Source organism: Xenopus laevis, chromosome 5S (genome assembly GCF_017654675.1).
Source record: "Xenopus laevis strain J_2021 chromosome 5S, Xenopus_laevis_v10.1, whole genome shotgun sequence".
NCBI classification, from domain to species: domain Eukaryota; kingdom Metazoa; phylum Chordata; class Amphibia; order Anura; family Pipidae; genus Xenopus; species Xenopus laevis.
The window spans coordinates 118,962,727-118,990,391 of NC_054380.1; the positions used below are offsets into that span (position 1 = coordinate 118,962,727).

At 37.1% G+C, this 27,665-nt stretch overlaps 2 pseudogenes; both read right to left on the reverse strand.

Annotated features, from left to right (window-relative positions):
• Positions 1-350: 350 nt before the first annotated feature.
• LOC108718209 lies at positions 351-21,318 on the reverse strand (annotated as a pseudogene).
• Positions 17,734-20,844, reverse strand: LOC108718210 (annotated as a pseudogene).
• Positions 21,319-27,665: the final 6,347 nt, after the last annotated feature.

A 27,665-nucleotide genomic window follows, 5' to 3' on the forward strand; every position in this document is an offset into this window, starting at 1 on the left:
AGGTTATATAAAAGTCAAAGGGAGAAGTCCCAAAGATATCCTGATCTGTGGTGGGTTTTGTGCAAAAATCTGAAGATTTTGTGGTTTTTAGGCAAAAATCTGAAAAAATCAGGTGTTAAATCTGAAAAATTTGTACGATTTGAATTTTTCAAGAATTTTTTCAGTTCTTTCCCACACAGGAAATTTTCGGGAAAACGTATTGATAAATAAGGGGAAATAGCCCGTGCGAATTTGGTAGGAGTAGATTTCAGAAAATAATGAGATATTTTCAAATTTTGAGAAATAACCCCCTAAGAGTAAACTCAAGGGTGAACATCACATTTTCAAAAACTTGAATCCATTTTGTGCATGTGGTGGCTTTGTACACTTTTAATAGAATTAACATTTTGGTTTCGGGCGACATATAAAATAAAATGGCATTCAGATAATTGTGAATATGTTGTTTAATGATTTTGTGACATAAAAAAACAATTCAACTCCTAATATGGTAAAAGTGATTGTGAATTTAATTTCTCTTTTTTTACAAGAATAAGAGTCCCTGAGTGAGTAAAAAATAATACATTCAACACCTCACTTTTAAATAATAAACAAGTAATAAACATAAAAGTTGGAATTTAGATTTTCCCAAGATTTTGCACAAATACTTCATAAAAATTCCCTTGAAATACCTTTATCTATTTAAATAAGAAAGAGTTTTTTCTTAATTATTAGCCTCAAAAAGATGCTTTATTTGTTTAAAGCAATACTGACACATTTCTATAAAAATAACAGGAACGTCTCTGTATCAAGCAGTTGCTGCACCCGGAATATTTTCCCTCAGGCGAACTATTCCGTTTGCAGAAAGTACTTGATACTGACACGTTCCTGTGATTTTTATAGGAACGTTTAGGTATCACTTTAAAATACTGGAACACAGCAGTTATTTGCAGCTTGTTTTTGTTGTTTTTTTTTTAAGTCACTTTTAGGGTGCAGTGTAAATTCTTCTGAAAACAGAAGCTATTCGAATTAGTGATGGGCCGTTGAATACATTTGGAAAACTCCAGTGAAAATGCACCAGCGTCAAAAAATTTTGGACGCACGTCTGAAAATTTGCTCCCGACAAAACAGCAGAGCGTCAACACTATTCAGACACCCATTGACTTTAACGATGGCGTCAAAATTTATGCGAGTGGCAAAATTGACGCTGGCATCAATTTTTGAGTTTCATGTTTTTTTCATGAATTTTTTGCTGTTTCACGAATTTTGCAATTTTTTTTGGCGATGCCAAATAGGAGAAATTCGCCATCACTAATTCACATGTCTCATGCTGCACACATATCACTGCTTTAGTACCAAAAATTAGATTTTAACTCACAGATATTGATATTGGAACAGTGAAGTAGAGAAACCAACCTGGTTAGGGTGAGATGGACTAAAAGGAGCCAAAAAGCCATGCAATGTAAATCCCTCTGAAAACAGAAGGCATTCACATGCCTCATGCTACACACATAACACTGCTTTCATACCCAAAATCAGATTTCAACTTTCACATAAGGCAGAGCTGTGAGTCCCATTGTTGGGCAATAAACTTTAGAAGCTTTCTGGGAGTCAGACACAATGCTAGATGGTAGTCTTGGAATTCCTTCATGCAGGCATGAACATTTTGAACATCATCAAATGGTTGTCGTCACAGAACAGGGCAAGTTCAACAGGTCACAGGTTTCCATCTTTACCTACTGTATATAGTAAATACGTTTTAATAAATAACTAACCATAAATTGACTGATTCCTTTCAAGAGCACCATAGGTTGTGGGACAATACTGTTTGTATAGATGTTCTATCAGTGTGTTACTTCCAGGAACCATACTTTTCTTTTCTTGATTCATAAAATTCCAGAGATGCAAGGCATAAGAATCATTGAAAGTTTGCACATTTTGCCAGACATCATAATATCTTCTCCAGGCTGGATATGGAATAGGATAGAACCTCTGAGGATGTAAAAAAGAAATGTTTCCACATTTAACATCCTCTGTAGACTTAAATTGAGGAATGACACAAAACTGATTTAGAATGCGGGTAAAAAGTTGTGGACCCTGATGCCCCCAGATTGCTCCATTATAATTCTGCACAAAGTTTTCCATGCTTTTCCAGGAAAAAATGTGGTGAGTCATTAATCCAAAAACACCATTACTTGAGATTCAGCTGCAAGAAAGTTCACATCTGGGATGGGCCGCATTGATATAATGTCAGAATCCATATAAATGCCTCCATGTTTCCAAATGAGGGCTAACCTGCATCCATCTGAACTTACATGAGTCCAATATGTTTCAAATTCAGGCTTTACCTACATATGAAGAGAATAATAACAGTATTGAGTGTAAGCATAGAAATTAAATTGTTTTAACCAAATAATTTTTTAGTTATTTTAAAAAGCCTTTTCTTCTGAATTTTGCTTTGTAACGAGGTCCTGGTAAATAAATTACCAACATAAGTTACTATTAAAATAAAAATAAATAATTTAGTTAATAAGTCTACAAAAAGAGTAGGAATTTAGGCACGTATTGCTTTTTTTTTTCCTCAGTCTATATTTTTTTTTATATTTATAAAGACTGCAAAACATTTTGTTCATTTAAGAAATAGTCCAATATTTAAAAAAAATCTTTTTTTTCCAAAGTCAAATCAAACATTTAAATAAAAATTTGTAATAACTATTTATACAAACACAATGTACCTCAGATAAGCCATGAATAACACCCCTTTGCGCTTCTACATTTATTTCTTAGAAGTTCTAGTAAAAATTCAACTGGGCAATCTAAATTGAACTGGGCAATCCAAAAGAATTGTCAATAAATGTCTTCAATTACTTGATTTATGAAAGCTGAACTCTGTATAATTTTTTTTAGAATATGTTTGTTTTAAGATGATCAGCTCCATACTGCCATACAGAGCAATGGGGCTCAGCCCTGTTCATATAGGAACTTAGAAGAAAAAATTATTAAGACATTGTCCATTTTTGAGACAAGACCACCACATAATAAAGGCCCAATTGGTTAAATGCTTTGTAAGAAAAAAAAAAGCACATGGGCTAGATATAAAGTAAAATAATCGAAGACATTTCAAATCCGTTTCTCGCCCTTGCATAGCATGTATATCTGTATATTTATTTAGTGGGTTTTTGCAAAAAAATTAAAGGTCCAACTATGATCCTTTTGGTTGACCATAAAGCTTGAGGAATCACAAATATGCACCTTGGTGTGTGGGGGCATTTCAAACAAAGAAAAATGTGGACATGTGTATTTGGAAATCTGTTCTTTGTATTCCATAGATGTTAAAAGGTTGATATACAGTATTTTAAATGCACAGCAAGGATTTCACAAGACTTTAAATATTGTTTAGAGGGCTCAGGGAGCCAGCTGTGTGTTAGAGGGGTTTATGCATGTATAGTCCCATTCCTTTTAAGAGCACCATAGGTTGTGGGACAATACTGTTGGTAGAGATGTTCTATCAGTGTGTTACTTTCAGGAACCATACTTTTCTTTTCTCGATTCATAAAATTCCACAGATGCAAGGCATAAAAATCATTGAAAGTTGGCACATTTTAGCAGACATCATATAGTAGCTTTTTTAGGCTGAGTATAGAATAGGATAGAATCTCTGAGGATTCAAAACAGAGATGTTTCCAGTCCACATTTATCATCCTCTGTTGACTTAAACTGAGGAATGACACAAAATGTCTTTAAAGTGCGAGTAAAAAGTTGTGGACCCTGCCCTGTTACCCCCATATTGCCCCATTATAATTCTGCACAAAGTTTTCCATGCTTTTCCAGGAAAAGTGTGGTGAGTCATTAATCCAAAAACACCATTACTTGAATACTGAGAGGACTGGGCTTCAAGAAAGTTCAGATCTGGAATGGGCTGCATTGATATAATGTCGGAATCCATATAAATGCCACCATGTTTCCAAATGAGGGCCAACCTGCATCCATCTGAACTTACATGAGTCCAATATCTTTCAAATATAGGATTTACCTACATATGAAGAGAATAATAACAGTATTGAGAGTAAGCATAAAAATTACATTGTTTTAACCAAATAATTTTTTAGAAAATGCTCAGATAATTTTGTTTGAGTTATGCCACAGCAATATAGAAAAGTTATTGAGATAGCTTAAAGTGCATTTCTTTTTATCAGGGCATTAGGAGATATTTGTATACTGCAGTGCCTTAAAGAGATACCAGAAATTAAACCAATTTCTATCTACCTTTACATTGTCTTTGTATGATATTTATAATGTTGCCATAAAAGTATTTGTCCAATGCATTTATATTACCCATCTGATGTTCAATGTTCCTCTGTGAGGGGGCTGCCATATTTGTGTGACCGTCACACGTCAACATTATTCGGACACCCATTGACTTTAACTCCGGCGTCAAAATAGACACGAGCATCAAAATTTGAGTTTTGCGAATTTTTTAACATTTTGTGAATTGATACTTACAAAAGCAGAGCTATCAGTAATAAATGATCAACATGACCTATAGGTAACTTTTACCCATGTTCATTAATATTTAGTAGTTTTTTAGTGTTAGTATCACTTTAAGGGCATTTGGTATTTGTAGTTGAGGGAAAGGAAGAAGTTATTTTTAGGTCCATTAGAGGTGGGGGCAAATTATTTATGCATTTATGGGACTCTCCAATTTCAACCAATATTTTGCTCATGTAACTTTATGCCTGGAGAAAGTAAGATACTAGAAAGTATCAGGTATTTTAGTTAAGCCTAGGCAAACATTAAGTATTTTTTCTTTGTGTCATCTGTGAGATCTGTAATATCGCATAATACACACTCATAAGGGTGTATATCATGAACTTCCTGGAATCCCTCATTTCATATTAAGGGGAAATAAAGGGAGTGGTGACTATTAAGCTCCAATTGTTTTTGTACAATGTGCAATGTTTGCCAAACTGTACAGATGTAATGTTCACAGCGGGAAGCCGCAAAGCTCAGGACGGGGTTTATAAAGAGAAGGTGATTGGGAATAGGAAACACATGAGGGTAAACAAGGTGGGTGGAGAAAAGGGAGGAGACATACTGGGAACAGGCAGATATACAGGAACAACAATGACCAGGTCAAGACCAGTCCCAAGTGCCTCCAGTGGCTCACTCGGTAAGTGCAAGAGTCTTGGACAGTGTAAACCAGAGTTTGAGTCCCGACTGATCCTGACAACAGATCAGAGGATTCTCTATGCAATTATCTGCCAATTCCTGTTAATGTAAAACATAGACTGGATGGATTGGAAGTAAGAACTGTGTATCGCAATCATCAGAACCAGAATCAATGCGGCCAAGTTGTACTAACCAATATCCACTTTTATCCAGCACTATTTGGTGATTGCTATAACTTAAATAAGCTTATGGTTTTAATAAACTTGATTATTTTTGTTTCAAAAAGTTGCCATAACACCAGTAAGAGTATTAGGGTTCACTGCAGAGATTAACTGGTGGACAGGCCCGGATTTGTGGAAACTCCACCAAGGCCCATGCCTAGGGCAGCAGGATTTTAGGGGGCGGCATGCTGCCCAACCAGATACAATAGTTTTTTAAATTTCCCATATTCCATTCTACATTGCTCAGGTCCCGATGATTTGAGCAAATAAAAGGAAGGGGATGGAGGCGATGGACGACAGCTGGCCTAGGGGCACCGGTTATGTGAATCCAGCCCTGCTGCTGGAGCTTAACATAAAGATCATGATTAGGTGCATTAGGCACATACAGAAGATGTTTATATTTAGGGGCACATTTACTCAGCTCGAGTGAAGGAATATAATAAAAAATACTTCGAATTTCGAAGTATTTTTTTAGCTGCTTCGACCATCGAATTGGCTACTTCGACCTTCGACTACGACTTAGACTTCGCATCGAAGATTCGAACTAAAAATCGCTCGACTATTAGACCATTCGATAGTCAAAGTACTGTCTCTTTAAAAAATACTTAGACTACCTACTTTGCCACCTAAAACCTACCGAGCATCAATGTTAGCCTATGGGAAAGGTCCCCATAGGCTTTCCTAGCTTTTTTTGATCGAAGGAAAATCGTTCGATCGATGGATTAAAATCCTTCGAATCAAAGTTTTTTCCTTCGATCGTACGAACAAAGGAAATGCAGTAAATCCTTCGACTTCGATATTCGAAGTCGAAGGGGCCCATTCACTAAGCTCGAGTGAAGGAATAGAGGAAAATAGAGGAAAAAAACTTCGAATTTCGAATGTTTTTTTTAGCTACTTCTACCATCGAATTGGCTACTTTGGCCTTCGACTACCACCTTCGACTTCGAATCGAACGATTCGAACTAAAAATTCGATAGTCGAAGTACTGTCTCTTTAAAAAAAACTTCGACCCCCTAGTTCGCCACCTAAAACCTACCGAGGCCAATGCTAGCCTATGGGGAAGGTCCCAATAGGCTTTACAAGGTTTTTCTGATCGAAGGATAATACTTCGATCGATGGATTAAAATCCTTCAAATCGTTCGAAAGGATTTAATCGAACGATTATTCCTTTGATCGTTCCATCAAACGAATTGTGCTAAATCCTTCGACTTCGATATTCGAAGTCGATGGATTTCAATTCTGCAGTCGAATATCGAGGGTTAATTAAAAAATCTAACTCAAATCCAGAAAGAATTTTTTTGTAGTACTTCTATTTCTAGTCAGCCATTATTATGGTTCTATATATATATATATATATATATATATATATATATATATATATATATATATATATATATATATATATATATATATATATATATATATATATATATATATATATATATGTGGGGTAGATTGTAACACTCCAATAAAAAGTATTCTTCATAACACCCGTGAGTGCTCTTAAATGATCCAATATGCTAATTTCTGAAGTAGCACCCGGGGCCTGACGTTCTGAGGGTGAGTGCCGGTTCTACTACATGATTATATATATAATCATGTAGTAGATATAATGGTTTTTAAAAAATAGTGTTGAGCACAACTTTCCCTTGTTTGTTATAGTTCTACAGGAGCAGTGACCAGCTCCATGTTGTAGCTCCCACCCTTCCCAGCTATAGTCAGGTGATCCCACTGGTGTCTAATAAAAGGGCAGCCAAGTTTGGGAGGTTTACTTTGAAAGCAGCTAGTAAGTTGCAGGTAAAACTTAGTCCCTTTGTAAAATGTATAATTAAGCAATTGAATTCTTAATGAATCAGATGAAAATTAAGCGTAGGACTGGCCAGATATGGGATGACTTTGACGTAGTTGGCCAGCTTAAATATATTGCAATATATGGACAAACAATCCCTGTGTTGTTTAAAGGGTAAGGCATTTTTTAGTAGCAGTATGCACAAGATGTCTCTGTCTTAAATATATTGATAATGGGTTGAGTGCAGAGGACCTCTTGTAGTTGACTATATGTATTTTGTGGTCACACCCTCATTTCACCCCCGCCTAATGGTTTTTAAAAAATAGTGGTGAGCACAACTTTCCCTTGTTGATTATATATATATATATATATATATATATATATATATATATATATATATATATATATATATATATATATATATATATATATATATCTTTTTTAAAAAAGCTACAAAGGATCCCAGTGTGCACCTTACCTTTTTAGATTTTGTATGCAGCCGCAATTGGTAGCACCTGGGTCAATTGCTTCAGTGGTGTGCTAAAACGTTTGGATTGTATATGTGTATATATATATATATATATATATATTGCAAGTACATTATTTTTGTTAGTTTGTGGGTCTAAAGCAAAATTTTAAAATCTGTAGGGAGGAGTTAAATGGTTTCTTTATCATAACACAATTATTTTTCATTAACAAAAAAAAATGCAATTGTCTAGAAAAGTCTAGACAGAGAGAAAGCCTTATGAACAGATATCTATTTCTATGGTGGCTACAGCAAGACCTCAATTTTTACATTCCCCAATTTTGAGTTTTTACTTATTTTACAGTTTTGTTTCTCTGATTTGGCATTTTCCTGGATTTTACACCATTATTTTCTGGTCAACCTGAAAAACAGGTGAAGAGTCTGCCTTTTTAGAAACTGCAGTAACAAAGTTTCATTATTCCTCTTCACATGACATAGCAAAGATGTGAGATTGTTTATAAGCTGAAAACATAACCACAACTTAAATTAGGAAAATTGGCAGTAATGGAATATACTGTATAAATTAAATGTAGATCATTCCTTAGGCAACCACACCTTAAACTAATTTATTGTAGAACATAAATTATAAACTTGGACGTGTTAACTATTAGGTGGTGGTTAAAATGAATATGTCTGAGGTTTTATTACAAAATTATTAATATATGCAATAAATGGATAATAACATGTTGGTACAGATGAAGCCACTTGGATTTGTGAGTTAAATGCATCGTCATTAACTGAAGAAACTGTGTTATCTAAAGTTAAGCCCTGACGAAGCCGATCAAGGTGAAACGCGCGTTGGCCATGTGGAGGAGAGAAACGCTATCATTTGAGCACATTTAACAATCTGGAAATCAGATACATGGATCGAGGAGTGACTGGGATCTTCGGCTCTTCAGATCGGCTCTGGAAGTGCAAGCCAGGATAGCTCTGCGAGCAACGTAACCGCCACAGAGACTACACCGATAAGGTGGTCATGTATGCTTGGCGTGTAGCCGACTGACAGTCAACCCTATACTTACTACCTGAAATTTATTTGAGCCGGTCATACTACTTATCTGTCTGGATTTTCCACGCAGTATTTCAAAAGGCACATCTCTTCGTATCTACGACTGCAAGCGTCTTGCATACGTCCCACACTCTGCTACATTGTTTCTTATTATCAGCAACGAAGTGAATATGTCCTGCATACAATGTTTAAAACCACTAACAAGCGCTTCATTGTGACTTTTACTTAAGCAGGTTAATACCATGGACATAATTCAATTTGACAAACAAGGAATGCTGATCCAGATGATGCGTTTTTAATTGTCTTCTCAAAGCCTCATTATCTGCATAATCAATGATTAGCAGCTAAATTAATTCTTTTAAAAATATGGTGCAAACAATATATGGTGTTATATATACATGAATTGTGGTATAATTAATTGTATTTATTAAATTGATATTTGTATAGCATTTTTCACTGTTTTTGCATTTGGAATTAAAAAACCTAAAAAAATTAAATCATATATTTTTGGGCTGTCTGAGGATTTATTAATTTTGATTAATATATTACATGAAGTGTGCGGAAAATAAGATCTTTAAAAACTTTGTTGTTGCAACTAATTATATCTATCTTACGCACCGCTGTACATGGCTTTGTAAGCTTCTTTTAAATAGTAGTGTGCGCTGCCGACATATATAAATCTAAAGTCATCTTAACTCATTAAATGCTTTTAACCTTTTCATCAGCATATCAAAGCACCATTTTCACAATGGTGAATACTTTAATTGGAAGGGATGATGTGACGAAATTTTCTGTGTTAAATGGGATAAGTGGGATATCTGGGTTTAGTAATTCTGTGTCAAACACACAAACCAAAGTGGCTTCATCTGTATGTGTGAAGGTGGCAATAGAACAGCGATAATAAAAAACTGAATAATATTTTTTAAATGTACTTTTAATTCATATTTTTATTGGGTGATACACATAACACCTCATATGTTTGTAAAGGTTAAACGAGTAACGAGCTTTATTCAACCACGCGAACCTGAGTCAGTGCTTCCCAAATTCTTTCAACATGTGAACTTTGCTACTGTTTGGACAAAGTGTACACGAGCATGCACGGCGCCTACAAAGGTTAGTACACGGCTAAGAGATGCTGCTTTCCGGTCAGGGGACAGAGCTGCTCTTAAAACAGCCAGGGCCAACTTCTCTTGAACCATCCTCTTGTACACACTGAAGATTCAAAATCATTTCGATAACACCAAAGACTCACGCAACTTATGGCAAGGCATTCAGGCTGTCACACAGTACAAGCCTGCGTGGAGCAACAGCGACAAAGATGCCACACTCCCAGAGGAACTGAACAAGTTCTACGCACGGTTTGACGCATTAAACAAAGAGCCTGTGAGGAAAGCCACACCTCCTCTCACCGACAAAGTCATCTGTCTACCCACGGCGACATGAGGTGAACCTTAACCAAGGTCAAGCCACGAAAGGCTGCCGGACCAAACAACATTCCTGGTCGTGTGCTCAGAGACTGTGCTGATCAGCTGGCTGACGTCTTCACTGAAATTTTCAACACATCGCTAAGCCAGATGATCATACCCACATGCTTTAAGTCCACCACCATTGTTCCAGTGCCAAAGAAATCTTCAGAAACCTGCCTGAATGACTACCACCCTGTTGCACTAATCCCGGTCATCATGAAATGCTTCAGGAGACTTGTGATGGCACACATCAAGAGCACCCTCCCCCGCTCACTGGACCCACTACAATTTGCATATCGGCCAAATAGGTCAACTGAGGATGCCATATCTTCTGTACTCCACCTCTCACTAACTCATCTGGACAAGAAAGACAGTTATTTGAGAATGCTGTTTATAGACTTTAGCTCAGCATTCAATACCATCATCCCTCAAAAGCTGAGTGGGAAACTAAGCGAGCTGGGATTAAGCACCTCTTTGTGCAATTGGATCTTGGACTTTCTGTCAGAGAGGCCTCAGTCTGTTCGTATCAGTGACAAAGTTCCACTTCCCAAGACGACTGAAACGGGCCAGCCTTCCACCTCCCACCTACACAGTGTTCTACAGGGGCACCATAGAGAGTGACTTGACAAGCTGCATCTCCATCTGGTACAGTAGTGCCAGTGCCGCTGACCGGAAAAGTCTACAGTGGGCTGTCAGAGCAGCTGGCAACATCATTGGAGTGGCTCTTCCATCACTGCAGGACATCTTCCACAAGCGCTGTGCAAGAAAGGCCTCCTGCATTGCACTGGACTCCACACACCCCTCACACGGACTGTTCACGCTGCTCCCATCCGGCAGACACTATTTTCCACAAGTGATCAGACTCCTCAACTCACTGCCTGCCCTCCCACTACATTCCAGACACACCTGAACTGTGAACTTAACTTTGTGAACTGTTAATTTATTTGCACAATTCTAAAGGTTTACACATGTATATATCCAATTTCTGCCAATATATTGCACATTTCAAATGTTTACATATTTATTGTGTATTTTTAAGTGCCTTTTTGTAATATGTACTAGCTGGAGCCATGTCGTCTCGTCTCACTGTGTATTCGTATACTGCTGAGATGACAATAAAGTTTACTTTGACTTTGACTATTACACAAAATTACTATTTAATTAGCAAAGTTAATTATAAGTGCCCTGATTTTATCTTTGACCATGAATCAATGAGGTTTGCCAGTACACTATGTTCTGTGAGCACTTGGCAAAATGTAATTTTATAATTGAAGGTGCTAAATAGATGCCGTAACCTTGTTATTCTATATTTGAAAAATCTATCTCTATTTCTTTATGATTACAGAGGTCAAAATAATGTGTTTGTTATTGCTAGAAGAAATATTTCATAAGAGGGGTTAACAAAGATATTGAGACCTAAAGGCTAAAAACCAGTACTAAGGTCTGGCTATATAAGATCACTTATTATTCAACCGATGATTTCTGCTACAGAAGTCAGGGAACCAATGAAGAGAATAGCAAATGACAAACAAATCTAAAACATTTACAAATAAATCTAAAAACATTCAGGTTTTGTAGAAAATGCTTGATTTTTTTGTAAAGTAAACTTTGGTAATTATAAGCAGATATGTAAATTATTACCTAAGAATATATCTATGACTCATATAATCATGTGTTTAAAATATTGCAAATGGCTACATGTGGAAATACATGAAAAAGGTCAGGGCTGTGAAATAAAATGTTTCGAATTGCTCAACTAAGGTTATGGGTTCCTTTAAAAAAAAGAAATCCGACTTAAAATGACAAGACCCTTTTGATTTATTGTATACTTAGATCTAAATTAAAATTGAGAAGGCTTAGTTATTTAAATTAAAATTTTAGATTTTTAGAGATTTTTCTTTCATTCAAATAAACTTTTTTTTACAGAACTCGAATGTTTGCTTAATTCTTAAAAATTTGAATTAAACAATGTAATCTGATTAAGAGAAACTCAAATTAATTCAATTTATATTCTCCTCATCATTTTCAGAGGTTAAAAAAACTCAAATCGAAAAAACATTTTAATTTTGGCTAGAACAACTCCCATTGACTACTCGTACACTTTTATTAAATGCTGACAAAAGGAGAGCAACTTTTCGGGGGGGGGGGGGAGCTTAAGCTCTATCTTATTAAAGAAAGGACTTGAACCATATAGTAGAGTTTGCATTTTTCACAGAAACAAAATAAAATTTTTGCATTTATTTTCAATGTACTGTATTACTTGTCCATCCATTAGCCACATCTGTAAGTAGTAGTTTGATTTATAATTGGAGGTTTTTTTACTTCTCTTCCCTTTTTCCCAGTAATTTGTTAAAATGAATAAAGTTGTTAAAGAATATTCCCATAGACTTCTACACAATCTTGTTAGTTTTTAATTGCCATGGTTTTTTTTTTCTAAAACTACTTGCACTTTTTTTTCTTTCTGTGGTTTTTTTTGCATTTTTTTATAGAATCAAGAAAAAAAGCCAACTTAATTTTTCATAAATCCCCATTTTAGGAAAGTCTATGTGAATATTATCCAACAACTTTACATATTTATTTTAACAGTTTACTGGTAAAAAATAAATCATTCCTATAATATATGGAATTACAGATGTGGCCAATGGATGGACAATTGGCACAGCAAGTAATAGTTTCCAAGCAAATGGAAAAAGAAGGGAGAAATTCGATTTTTACCCCCAAAAAAATGTGACCTTGACTATTCGTTTTGAGTTTCTGCTTAAATTGTTTGGAGGGGGGAACCCTGAAAGGTCACTCGTATCTTGTCATCTTTTTATTGAGTAAGCATTAAAGTTAAAGGGGAACTATTGTGAAAATTTAAATTTAATATTAGCTTCAGCATACTGAAATATGAAACTTTCTGAAATAATCAAATTTATCTTCACTATTCCTCTCTCAGTACCTTTCTCTCCTCATTCTTTCTTCATTTGGGAGTTGGGTGCCAGATTAATAATCCGATATATTTTATAGGGGGCTCCTTTTGTCTAGAAGATGTATTAGAGCTCACTTTATTAAAATCACCAGACACCAGTATATACTCTCTCTACATGCAGGATTTGTGCAAAAGGCAGTTATTTTGTTAGATTTTGTTTGTACTGGAATCAGTTATTTGAATGAGCTCTAATACATCTGCTAGGAAAGGGACCTCTCCTTATAAGAAATATTGGATCATTCATCTGCACCATGAAGACAGAATGAAGAGAAATAGATGATGAGAGAGGAATAGTAAAAGATTCTTACTTCAGTATGAGGACGCTTGTATTAAATTTTAATTTTCAATATATTTCACCTGTAAAATGTACCAAGAAACATACCCAACAATTTTTGGAATTCAAACTTTAATAAATAACTAGGGATGTAGCGAACTGCCGATTTGGTGTTCGCGAACGCCGTTCGCGAACACCGGCAAAAAATGCGAACGTTCGCGGACAGTTTGCGAACTTCGAACACCCGCTAAAATCGTTCGATTCGAACGATCAAAGGATTTTAATCATTCGATCGAAGGATTTTCATTCGAATCGAACGATCGAAGCCATTCGATCAAATGCTTTTCATTCGATCGAATGCTTACAATCGTTCGAACAAATGGAAATCGTTCGATTTTTAGCGGTCGAAGGAATTCGAATGGTCGAATGGTCGAACGACTTGTATTCGAATCGAACGCGAACTCAAACGTTCGCGAACATTCGGCGGACGCGAACGGTCGAAGTTCGCGCGAACTAGTTCGCAGCAGAACAGTTCGCTACATCCCTATAAATAACCCCCTTAGTCTGCTAAAATCATTTAAACAATGAATAAACCTAATAAAACACTGGTAAACAAGAACACGTTTAACTGCTGCATACAGTTCAGAATGCCTCTTTGCCATAGATCTTATTATTACAGCTCCACCCAACTCATCAGCATATTGACTTTCCAAATGATGCAAAAGGTTTCCAAGTTTCCTAAATGTCTAATAAGACATTGACACAGATCAGATGTTTACTTTCTAACAGAAAATCAGTAGATGTTACATGCTAGTAAATATGAATTACTAGTGCTTTCTTTCTGTTTTATATGTCAACGCAGTCATGGAGGTTTAATTGTTAAATGTTGGATTTTAAAGGTTTTAAAGATTTTATCTAAAACCATGATGGTCATTGAATTTATTAAAAGAAACGAATATAAAAAGTGCTAACAACAAAAAGCACTGAATCATGCGGTAAAAAATATGAATACCTTGAAAAGCTCTAAAAATGTGTGGTAGCTTGGCGAAGTTTGGTGTTAAAAGTTTTTGAGATTTTTTCCCTTTACAAATTATTTTTTTTTTAGCTTTTTAGAAATATATGAAAACCATGGATTTTTTTAAATTTCTGGAAAAAAATAGCAATTCGATTGTTAATGGATCGACCATCAAGTCTTAAGATAAAAGTTCCTTCTGAGAAGGCTGAGACCTTTGCAAATATTGACTAATGTCCCTTGATTCCCCAGACTGCATAGAGACTACAGCAGCAGAAAGGAAACATTGCTAATGGGCAGTAAAGGCAATGAGTTTTCACTAGCAAAATTCTAAAGCAGGTGACATACTACTTAGGGTAATTTCCTAGAAGTCCACAAAACAAAAGCAGATTTACTAGGGGGCACATTTACTTATGGTTGAATATCAAGGGTTAATTAACCCTCGATATTCGACCGTCGAAGTAAAATCCTTCGACTTCGAAGTCAAAGGATTTACCGCATTTAGTACGATCCAACGATTGAACAAAAAATCGATTGATCACTCGATTAAATCCTTTGAATCAAACGATTCAAAGGATTTTAATCCATCGATCGAACGATTTTACTTCAATCACAAATTGGCTAGAAAGCCTATGGGGACCTCCCCCATAGGCTAACATTGATGTTCGGTAGGTTTTAGGTGGCAAAGTAGGTGGTTGAAGTTTTTTTTAAAGAGACAGTACTTCGACTATCGAATGGTCGAATAGTCTAATGATTTTTAGTTCGAATCGTTCTAATCGAAGTCGAAGTCGTAGTCGAAGGTCGAAGTAGCCAATTCGATGGTCGAAGTAGCCAAAAAAATGCTTTAAAATTCAAAGTATTTTTTATTCTAATCCTTCACTCGAGCTACGTAAATGTGCCCCTAGATTTCCACACCTAAGGCTGATTTACTATTTTTTCACAAATTGTATTTTTTCTCTAAAAAATAATTTTCTTAAAGATTTATTACATTTAAAAAGCATGAAAAACTATTATACAAAATCTTTGGTATAGTGCATCTTTCATTTTTTTTTAAACCAACTTTTTATATTTTTGGTTCTTTTAATAACTTTCATGGCATTCATGATTTTAGAGAAAGTGAGTTTAATCATGGGTATAAAAACCTTTAAACCACCAAAATTTTAACTTTATAAAAAAAAAATTAAAATTTTATAAATAGGACTCTGCGGGGCCGATTCACTAAGCTCGAGTGAAGGATTCGAATGAAAAAAATTCGAATTTCGAAGTATTTCTTGGGTACTTCGACCATCGAATTGGTTAAATTCGTTCGAATTCGAACGAAATCGAACGATTCGAACGAAAAATCGTTCGACTATTCGACCATTCGATAGTCGAAGTACTTTCCCTTTAAAAAAAACTTCGACCCCCTACTTCGGCAGCTAAAAGCTACCGAAGTCAATGTTAGCCTATGGGGAAGGTCCCCATAGGCTTGCCTGTGATTTTTTGATCGAAGGATTTTCCTTCGATCGTTGGATTAAAATCCTTCGAATCGTTCGATTCGAAGGATTTAATCGTTCGATCGAACGAAAATTCCTTCGATCGATCGATCGCAGGATTTGCGCAAAATCGTTCGACTCCGATATTCGAAGTCGAACGATTTTAGTTCACAGTCGAATATCGAGGGTTAATTAACCCTCGATATTCGACCCTTGATGAATCGGCCCCTGTGTGTTATGTGTTTAGAGTGTGCATATGTGTTATAGCATCAACACTTTCAACCTTTTGCTGCAGGATTCTTGCATTCTATGGGGTATATTTATCAAAGAGTGAAGATAGAGATCGCCACAGTACTCTAGAGTGGAATTCCACCACTCTCCAAAGAGTATTTATCAATGGGTGAAAGTGAAATCCTTTGATAAATACGCCTTTCAAAATCCCATAGAAATGAATGGAGAGTGGCGGAATTTTACTCTAGAGGACTGTGGTGATCCCTTACCTCACTCTTTGATAAATATACCCCTATATTGCCAGCTGTGGCTTGCCTTTATTCATTTTACCTAGTATTTCCATCTGTTAGAGCCAATAACCCTTCCATAGATTATCCTACCACTATAATATTTATAGGGTTTCTAACAATACATTGGCATTGAGGTTTGCTTCTGTTTTGTAGCTATAAATACTTACTCAACTTACCTTTTTATACCATGGCATGAGTGGTGTGTCATTGAATAATTTTTCCATTTGCAAAGGAAAAAAGTAGACATTATCAAAAGATGAAAGGGTAGGGAAATGATTGCGTGCTTTAAGTTCATCCTCCATTGTGTTTATGTCTGATAAACCCTTCATGAAGAACACAACAGACCTATCCTTGTACACACGGGCTGCAGATTCAATAGCACATAATACCAAAGATGGTGGATTCATTCTGTCAGTTGTCTCAATAAATATAATACCATTTCCCTTTTTTAGAACATCCATTGAACTGATGGGAGAGAAACTGACATTTGTAGCCGAGTAAGTACTGCTGGAACTGGAGTTTTTGCTTCCTGGAGAAATAATTGACTTGAAAATAGTAGAGGGTTGTTTGCTGGTGTTTCTATAGAAGAATCCACAGGCCATCAACATAAGGAGTATGATACAAAATCTGAAGCCTTTTGACATTGTTTTAAAATGTGATCGGTCTGTAAAATAGACAAAGTTGCTAATTAGTGGAAAGTTTTTGATGGAAACATTCAATCATCCAATTAGAGGCATTTTTATTACTTAGGAATATTACAGGGAAATTGATATGCATTATTATTATTAAGCACAGGATTCATAGTAGATAACAGATATGTTGTGAAGATTCCTATTGTATGCTATAAAGCTTATCTGTTATCTGCTGTGTATCTTGTGCCTTTTCTCCTTTTTCAGCTTTGTATTGCTGTCCCCATGGCTATACAATAGCTTGTTTATATAACCTATAGTCGAGTATCTAAAGCAAACCAGTTGTACCAGTGCAGTGCAACCAGTACATTATATTTTCCTTACTTTAATTTTTTTGCCATTACAGTTCCTTTAAAATAAAAATGATATTTAACCTTAGTGCAGACAGACAGGGTACACAGTTCTTGATTGCCACATTGTTAAAATATAGATTGCTATAAAGGATAATGCCCTTGTTTGCACTTGTTTTACTATTTTGTAATTTAACGGAAAAAAAATTCTTCCATGTTACCTGTCAAAAAAAAAATCTACTTGGCCTTCAGGCCTTTTTACTGATTCAGGTAAAGGTCATCAGGGGCGTTTCTAGAAAAACCAGCTAACAAGGCATTGCACTGACTATATTTCGTTTGAATTAATCACTTTTCCATCAGCGCCACCCTGCCATTTATTTCAAATGTTCCCAGATTACCACCTATGAATACTATGGATAGGACACAGTTGGTTTATCTCTATTTAACTATTTCAATAACTTTTTTCTTCAATAACTCTCAGGAATCTCCCAGAAATGACAGGCCATTTGTTTTTATTTGAGGGAAAATTATTTTACTGTCATACTGATACTTTTATTTAGATTGAATTGTAACATCAAGCTCTCCTTAGTATTCATACTTTTCAACCCCTGCACATTTGTTGAGTACGTTGTCACAATACTTTAAACCTTCCTTTTGTGTCTAGTTTAAACAATTTTCCAGCTTTATTGCTATTTTCCCTAGTACAGGGGCCTCCCCTCTATTGAGGTTCAATCTATCATGTGTAAAAATGTTGTTCCCCAAGCAAATCAGTCTATGAATCCAAAACTTTTTTAATTTGACGAAGACTTCAGGCAAACCTAATACTTTAAGGTCCTCTAACTCTATTATCAGCACCAATACAGACAAAGACAGCTGACTCATGCCCAGTCCCATTCAATAATTTGTCCCCCCAGGCCAAACCCTGGCACCAGTGCAACAATAAACTGATCACATGTAGCAATCATGGTGAGAATTTATTCTATCTGCCTTCTCATAATTAATTGGGGAAGGTCCCCATAGGCTTTCCAAGGTTTTTTTGATCAAAGGAAAACCCTTCGATCGATGGATTAAAAACCTTAGAATCGTTTGATTCAAAGGTTTTAATCATTCGATCGAACGATAATTCCTTCAAACGATTATTCCTTCGATCGTTCGACTTTGATATTCGAAGTCGAAGGATTTAACTTCGATAGTCGAATATCGAGGGTTAATTAAACCTCGATATTCGACCAAAAGTAAATGTGCCCTCAGAAGTTGTAAGAGAAACACACCTTAATTTGGACAATTCTGCCTCTAGCACAGAAACATTTTGTTTCAAAAGATCTCTCTCAGCCCTTATGGTCTCATATTCCATTTTAAGCTTGTCATGCTCTCTTTTCAGTTGGGAAAAGGGTATCCAGGATTGACTAGGAGCCCTATCTTTCTTCTCCTGTTCATATGTCCCTCTTTTTCTCTGCCGGTCTGAGTTGTATGACACCTTTCCTCTCTGAGGCCCACTTAAACCAACATACTCTCTCTTTTGTTGTACTTCAAAAAATTCTAGCGAAAACAATTCCTCTCTATTCCTTTTCCGCCACAAATTATCTACCCTTAACAATACATCCTTTAAATCTATAGGGTCAGATGTTACAGACAATATACCTTCCCTGACATCCTCTTCTAAAGCCTCCAACAACATCACTCTATGGAGTAATCCACCATTTTCAAATACAGGATTACCAGTTAATAATTGATCCATTATTGTGGCTATCCTATCACATAGCTCATATGGACATTCCTGTTTCATTTGCTTTATCTTACCAGATAATGACACATTCAATGTAATGCCATACAATGCTCTCAGCATTTCTCTAAAAACATCCTTTGTCCTACGCTGCTGTCCACAGTTCTGTACAATCCTAACCCACAAACCATTTCCAACAACTCTTTGTAAGATTCTATCAATATCGTCTGTATTCAGGTTATATGTTTCTCTAACCCTTTTTAATTCACAGAACCATTTCATGAATCTATTTATGTCATACCTTGGTACCTGCCCAATCTCTCTAACAATAACATCCATCTCCTGAGGCTTTAATTGCTTTGATATGAGCTGTACCTCACCTGTATTGTCAGTGTTAATACAGTGGAAGTTGAGCAGTTCGGCGCTGCTGGGCTCAAGGCGGTGTTATTCCCCTGTGGATTGGATGCATTTTTTATCCCGGGGATGATCTGACGGATATTTGTGAGCGTTCCACTCCACGGACGATATCCATACAAGGGCAAGTATAGGAAACCTTTTGCTGGCATACTGAACTGGGGTTCTGCATATATAGCCCTTAGGCTACTACATTGGATCCAGCGTTTGCTACAGCTAACTCCTTACTTACCCTGCACTTAACCTCGGCTCAAGGGGCTTCCGCTGAGGGACTTGCAAGGGGAGCCAGCCCCTACCCTGTTTGGGATATACTTCTTATATAGAAAAGAAGGGACATTTTGGCACGTATGCCCTTAATGTGGTCTGAAACTAACTCACACTAATGCAGAAAAGTAATGCTTTATCTTTGCCGGGAGTTTACATCTAATACGTTATACTAAACCATCTATACTGCTCCAATCACATTTTTTTACCTACGCAAGGTTTTTCAACCAGCATGGAAAATAGTGATCACTAACTAACATCAGGGCATTCCCCGATTTTTGTTTCCAGCAGCGCTGTTGGTTTTTAAATATGTTTTAATTTGTTTCACTAGCATGGTTATTAATAAATATTGCTTTTTACTGTAATATATTGTGTCTAATTTTCTACAGTGCAACTGGATAGGGGGATAAGTCCTCTTTTGTATATAGGATAAATACAGTGGAAGTGACAACAGGGGCTGCTGGGAAACTAGATACTTGATCCAATTCATTCCGTGGATAAATTTGTTTGTGCTCTTTAAATTTGGAAATATTGTTTTGACAAAGTTGATCAGATTTTTCACCAACTTTATCAAAAGCAATATTTACTGCATGTTTGTGTTCCTCCAGCTCCTTCAATATCCTGTATTTTCACTGACAATTCATCATTTGTTTTTGTTAAATGGTCACACAGATTGGCCTTTTCAATTCATACTTCACCAGTAGTAATGGCATGCAATATAATTCAGAAATCTTTTCATGTGACTCTTTCAGCAAAGTTTCATACCTGTCAGTCTGTTCTGTAAAATCATTATCCTTTTGTTTAATAATCTCTGCCATTTTTAAACAACAGGATAATAATCCCTGAAGGACCATTCCTTTACGTTTTGATTCCTTAGTGTCCTTATCAAAAACACTGTCAGCTATAAAAATTCTCATTAAATCCCATGAATCTTTACATTCCTGTGGGATTTCATATGGTCCCCCATGTTTTTTAATATCATTTATTAACCACATGCGGACATTTTCTCCCTTATTGCTTTTATCCACAACTGCAGCCATTATATAGAAAAAAAAATGCTAACAAGAAATAAGTAAAAAAAAAACAACAATGTTCTTACTAACCCTTGAGGTTCACTGTCACAAGTCTCCAGACCACAGTCCTAGGGTTCCAACCTTCCTTCCTTCAGGGCTCCACAGGGCTTGCAGGCTCTTGGGTCACTAATCATTAACGCTTCTTCTGGTCACTAGCACCAAAATGTTGTGTATTTTATAGATATATCCAAGTATCTGTATAGTGTTATGAAATGTAGAGTCAGCAATTTACCACAGCCAGGTAAAGGATGCAACTAAGGTTCCCAGAGATGAAACTATTTATTCAGATTATTCCGCCCAGACACAGCAAATTATACAGAGATCTTTCAAAATGTTCCTACAGGTTACACTTCTTTCCTTCTCTCTCTCCCTCTTCTTCCCTTCCTCTTCACCTCTGCTTCCCTTTCTCTTTTCCTCTGCTTCCCTTTTTTTCTCCTCTGCTTCCCTTCCTCTCCCCTTTCTCTTCTGCTCTCCTTCCCCTTTCTCTTCAGCCAAAAACCAATTCCAATGTTATACTGTTTCTATGCCATTGACCAAACATGGGGAATGGTTCTGATTGTCTGATGACAGGTTAAACAGGAAAATCCAGGTTAAACAGGAAAATCAGCTAATTTCTTTAGATGTCCCTTTTACTGATAAAAACTGTACAAACAGTTCCTCTTTGAAATGTAACCCTATTAGCTAAATGGGGGTTAATTACAATCCTTTGGAGTAGACAGGAATTTAAGAAATGTGCATTCATATACACATAGGTCTGCATATATAACTACATGTAATAAATATGAAATTCCTGGATTTCCCTGAATTTCAATATTTTTTCATTAAAATAATTTTACTTTGCTTCTGGACCAGATAATAACAATGTATTATGATCAAAAATGTCTGCACAGGCCACATGCTTTACAGGCCACTGGTATTCACATCTAGGATGTTTAATAGTTATGGGTGAATAAATTCAGCAAGCATGGATTTGCATAAAATTTCCCCGTTTCACAGCCGGTGAATCAATTTGCGAAACTACAGCAAAAATTTGCTGCTGAAAAATCTGCTGTGACAAAAAACAACAATTGTTGCGCGTCAAAATTGTTGCGTGCATAAAATTGCTGCGTGTCACAATTATTCGGACACTCTTTGACTTTAATGCATTTGGACAAAATAGTCAAGGGTATAAAAATTGTTGCGTATCAAATATAATTTTGACGGCCATTGACTTTAATGCGTTTCGCAATTATTTTTTTTTTTGCGATTGTGAAACTTTTTCCACTTAAAATATGCTGTGAGTGGCAGAAGATTGAGGAAGATTTATGCACTCCAATGCACTTAACCTGATCTGAGCTGGTGAAGGCAAGTCTGGCAAAAGAGGTAACATTCAGTAAAATCCGCATCTTAGTGAATTTACAGTCCATTCACCGGAGCAAAAATTTGTCTGGTGATAGAGTGCGTCTGTCTTTTTCACAAGCGAAGTTACGCCTGCACCTGTTAGTAAACCGGCCAAGTGCCTAAAAGCGGTAATGCTGGCGAATCGTCACCAGCGTTAGTCACTTCGCCCTTTAGTAAATATGCCACATTAACTTGCAAAGTTCTGAAGTAGGGTAGTTTTGTGTAGAACAACTAATTAATTAATTAGTTAACAATATGTGCACTTACATTGAAAATATATGTTTTTCTTGTTGAATTTACTCTTGTTGCCAATGTCCACTTTGTAATTGAAAGTATCCTGTGATTTAAAAATATTACCAAAGTGTTTTTTTTATCTATACAAGTCAGAAATCTGCACAAAGCTATACATATTTGTAGTGATAGGCGAATTTGCGCCGTTTTCGCGAAACGTCGCCGGCGTTTTTCGACGCCGGCGCCCGTTTTTCAACGCCGGCGCCCGTTTTTGACGCCGGCGTCCGTTTTTCGGAAAAAAATTTTTTGACGCCGGCGAATTTTTACCGCGAATTTTCACGGGCGTTTTGCGAATTTATTCGCTCGGCGCAAATCCCGCGAATTTGCGCCTGGCGAATAAATTCGCCCATCACTACATATTTGGTACTAGATCTCCCGAGACACATGGGAAATGTTCCCCTATGGTACAGTACGGTATGTCTATACAAGGGTGTTCTTGAGCTGTCTGGTCTAAGGTGGATTTTGGAGCAGGGCAGGAGGTGCATTAGAAGAGCTGACATTTCAATTTAAAAATCTGAATTTCATCTCATGAAGTTACAAGGAGTGGCTTTTTGCCACCTCTGGTAACTTGCAGTCTGGTGCTGTCTGAGGCAAGTTTCAATATGGCACCTGTCTCAAACAGGCCCGGATTTGTGGAGAGACAACCAAGGCCCGGGCCTATGGCGGCAGGATTTTAGGGGGGGGGGCATGTTGCCCAACCACACCCAGATTCTTTCAGAAACACTGGAGATGAGCAGAGATACTATAGTTTTTTTTTATTATTTCCATATTGCTCCTGTCCCCATAATGAAAAATGACCGAATAAAAAGGAGGGGGCGGGCGATGAACGACAGCGGGCCTAGGGGTGCCCGCTATGTAAATCCGGCCCTGGTCTCAAATCATATTAGGGAACCTTTTCATGGAGTCCTCATATAAAATAAAATAGAAAAAGTATTTAGGGTGTGGTTTATCTGCCTGGTACCATCCGGCAGAGTGGTATCCACTTGGAAATGTGTTCTAAGAATGGCCCTACCACCAAACTCTAAGTTCTCCATTTGTTTTTCTTTGTTGGGGGGTGTTAAGCATTCTGGGGGCAACTTTTCCATCTGGCTGATCGCCTCCAGAAGCCAGTCCTAAACCTACCCTCGTATAAACCCAGAGGGGAGAACAAGGCATATAGTACTCCCAAAATTAAAGATATAGCAGTTCACAAGTCTACACACCTGTGATGTTGGGGTGTGCACAGCCTGGTGGATCCCAGAAATCATTTTCCTCCTTAAAGCTTTAAGGCATGGCAAGAAGAGATCTACCACCAACTTATATTCCTCCAACGTTTCCTCATACTTTTTCCAGTCGGAAGCAGTCTCTAGAGACATGCTACTGCTGTCTTTTCCTTGTGGTTCCTTTCAGCATCAAATGCCTGGAAAGTTGTGGCGTTGCACTTGTTGATTCATTTCTCTCCAAAAAGGACAGGCAGAGTACTTCTTTTTTTTTTTTACAAAGATAATTAGATTACCAAATAACATCCTGTATAATGAACTTATGCTTATGCTGTGCACTGATTAATTAACTGGCGAGATACAGTATAGATATTTTTTGGTTAGTGATGGGCGAATTTATTCGCCAGGCGCTAATTCGTGGTGAATTTGCGGCAAAAACGAGAAACCAACGCCATTTTGCGAATTTTTCGCCATTTTGCAAAATTCGCAAATTTTTAGGCGAAGCGAAACGGCGCAAATTCGCCCATCACTATTTATGGTGCCAAAATCTCTTATAGTCTCATAGCCAAATAACTCATTTGTATGCATCTTCATATCTTCATATAATGCCTGAAAACATGAGTTGGACATCATTGTCATACAGAACACCTGCTATACATTTTATATGGCTTATGAATTTACTTGCTCTTTATGAAACGCACTTGCAGTATGCATAAAATCTTTATATAGTCATTTAGTTTAACAATTCAGCCTTGAAATGTTATGTCACATATAAATTTCCGTAACTTAGAGGGTGAAAGTGTGAGTTTTTAATTTTAATTTCCATGCAGCAAACAAGAACATGACTATCATGGAAACAGCATTTTCTCCAATAACAATTACTCAGTCATACTACTATTCTACTACTACTCTACTACTACTCTATTGCTACTCTGTCATATTTATTTTGCTCAAATAAAGCATATTTACATTAAAAAAAGTAAAAGTACATTTCTACTAAATATTTTTGTTTCTGAAAATGAAAACCTAAATGTATGAATACTTAATATTGACAAACACTACATCCAGCACAGCTAATAATACATACCTGGTAGTCACACGCAGACTGTATGGAAAAACTCCAGGTACCAGCCAATTAAGAACAAGAAAAGAGCAGCTTATCGAAGCACTTGGTATTAAGCCACTACCTACTGTAGATCTCTCATTGCTTTTTTTTTTTCTCAGGTAAGGGCTACACGTGTTAAATCCTATTGACATTGAACTCATTCAGAGATTGCATTGTAAAGGATACAGGGAAGAGAATAGTCAAGTGTATTTGATTCAATCATGAACCTTTACGTTCTTTCATCTCTAAATAATATTTTTTTTTGCTTTAGCTTCATGTTGTGTTAACAATTACTTAACAACCTGCCTGTAAAATCCCTGTGACATAACCATGTAAGTCTTCTGCCTTTAGATAAAATATAAGTGAACTCTATTTCAACCGAAAAGTGATGTGGCAATGGCGGAGCTCTTCCCATGCACGCCAGCTCCTGCTAAGCCGCAGCTTTCGCGATGTATCGGCTCCTTCTGACCGGCTACTACATCAAACCTCTGTTACCGCTGCAGAGCGCTGATCAAAGCATTCTTGGAGTCTCGTAGGTTAATATCAATGTATCGGCTTTATTTATGCGCTTTTTAAAATTACAAAGGAGGGGATTTACATTTAACGCGTTTCGTGTCAGAAGACTTGACACTTCATCAGAGGGGGTGGGGCATGCTGCCCAACCACACCCAGATTCTTTCAGAAACACTGGGGATGCACAGAGATGCTATAGTTTTTTTTTTTTTATTTTCCTATTCCTCCGGTCCCCATGATGAAAAATGAGCGAATAAAAAGGAGGGGGCTTTGGAAGACTGTTTGTGAATCTACAGTTACCTCACCTAAATCAGGGCAGGAGGGTTATCCTTTCACTTGACACCGCTGAAGTGTTCGATACAGTGGAATGGGGATACTTGTGGGAAACACTGATGGGGTTTGGCTTTGGGAAAATGTTTATCGGTTGGGTGCAGTTGTTATGCTCTTGCCCTGTCGAAAAAGTGTATACGAATAATTCGATCTCTGAATCTATTGCACTGGAAAGGGGTACCAGGCAGGGCTGTCCTTTATCCCCAGTCCTGTTCGCACTGGCCATTGAAGTGCTAGCCATTATGGTAAGGGCGGATGATAACATTGTTGGCTGTAAGTATGGGGATATAGAGGAAGAGATAGCGTTATATGCGGACGATATGTTGCTGTTCCTGGCAGATCCGGCAGAATCCTTAGATAGACTCCTCCATATGGTTAAAACGTTCGGGAAATTTTCAGGTTTGCTTTTAAACTGGGAAAAATCTTATATATTTCCTTTGGATCATGAAGCCCCTCGCTATCAATTACCTGGTCAACCCTTGCAATGGGTCAACGACTTCAGTATTTAGGAATATCCTTTACCAAAAACCACCGTAATTACTTGCAAGATAACTTGAACCCTATAGTTACTAAAATATCTAGTCAAATGAAGGCATGGAGCTCCCTCCCCTTATCACCACCTGGTAGTGGCTATTTGTAAAATGATCTTTTTGCCGCAGCTTCTGTATGTATTCGTAAATTCCCCAGTCTACATACCAAAACAGGTATTTACACGGCTAGATTCTGACACCAAAACATTTGTAAGGGCAGGCAAGCGCAGCAGACTGGCGTACTCAGTTTTACAACTTTCAAGCCTGCAGGTGGCCCTCCCAGATTGGAGATCTTACTACTTAGCATCACAATTGCAGCATCTCCTGCCATGGTCTAAAGGAGATGTAACGGATTCTTCTTATGTGGTTCTTAGTAAGTGTGGGTAGTAAGGCGGTACCGCCGCTAATTATTTTTAGAACATATACAGAATTCCAAATGCCCCCTTCCATTGATAAGAACACTTTTTAGGGTGTGGGAGGTGGCACTGAAACTTATTCCCTACCAAGGAATTTCCCCAAACACTCCATTGTTGGAAAATGAGGGGACCACTCATTTCCAGAATGCGGATTTGCAGTTATTTTGACAACCACATGGGGTACAGGTCATTGAAGATCTATATGTGGATGGTTTTTTTAAAACCCCCGAGCAGATTGAGACTGATTTTGGTGTGGTAGTTACAGCCTGGTTACAATATTACCAACTTAAACAGGCCGCTGAGGCTCAATGGTCACTATCCCCGGTTGTTATAACTAAATCACCACTGGAAAATATGGTGGAATATCTCTCTAGCTTCTGCAGAAATCATCCCCTATCATGGCTCTACTCTGTGTTAATGAAAAACAAGAAACGTATATCGAGTAAATTTCGAAGAAGGTGGGAATCAGCTATGAGTGACCTGGAGGATGAGGAGTGGGAGAAGGCTTTGGAGGCTTCCAGTCTGGTGTCCTTTAATGTAAGAAGTAGATTCTCCCAAACTCTTATTCTACATCATGCATACATCACACCTGTGCGTATGCACAGGGCAAATATAAGACCAAATGACTGCTGTCCCAAATGCCATTTGCCTGGGGCCAATTTTCTTCACTTGATGTGGAGCTGCACAGAGGTGGCTTTGTTTTGGGTGAAAGTATGAGAAGAATTTACCCATATAACTGAAATAAGAATTCCTGTGAACCCAAAGGTGTGCCTGCTAGGTATTCTTACATATGTTAATATCCCTGAGGGGATCGCTATTCCTGGCACGCAAATGCATAGCACTTAAGTGGTTATCGGGAGACTCTCCAACTGTACAGATGTGGAAAAACCTTTTACAGGAACATATTACGCTGGCACGGTTAGTGTTTATACAAAGAGATACACCAAATAAGTTTGACCTGGTCTGGACGGGATGGGTGAAAGCCTTGCAACCAGGTGCTGATCCTACCTGAGAAATTGTATAAGTATGACTTGTCATT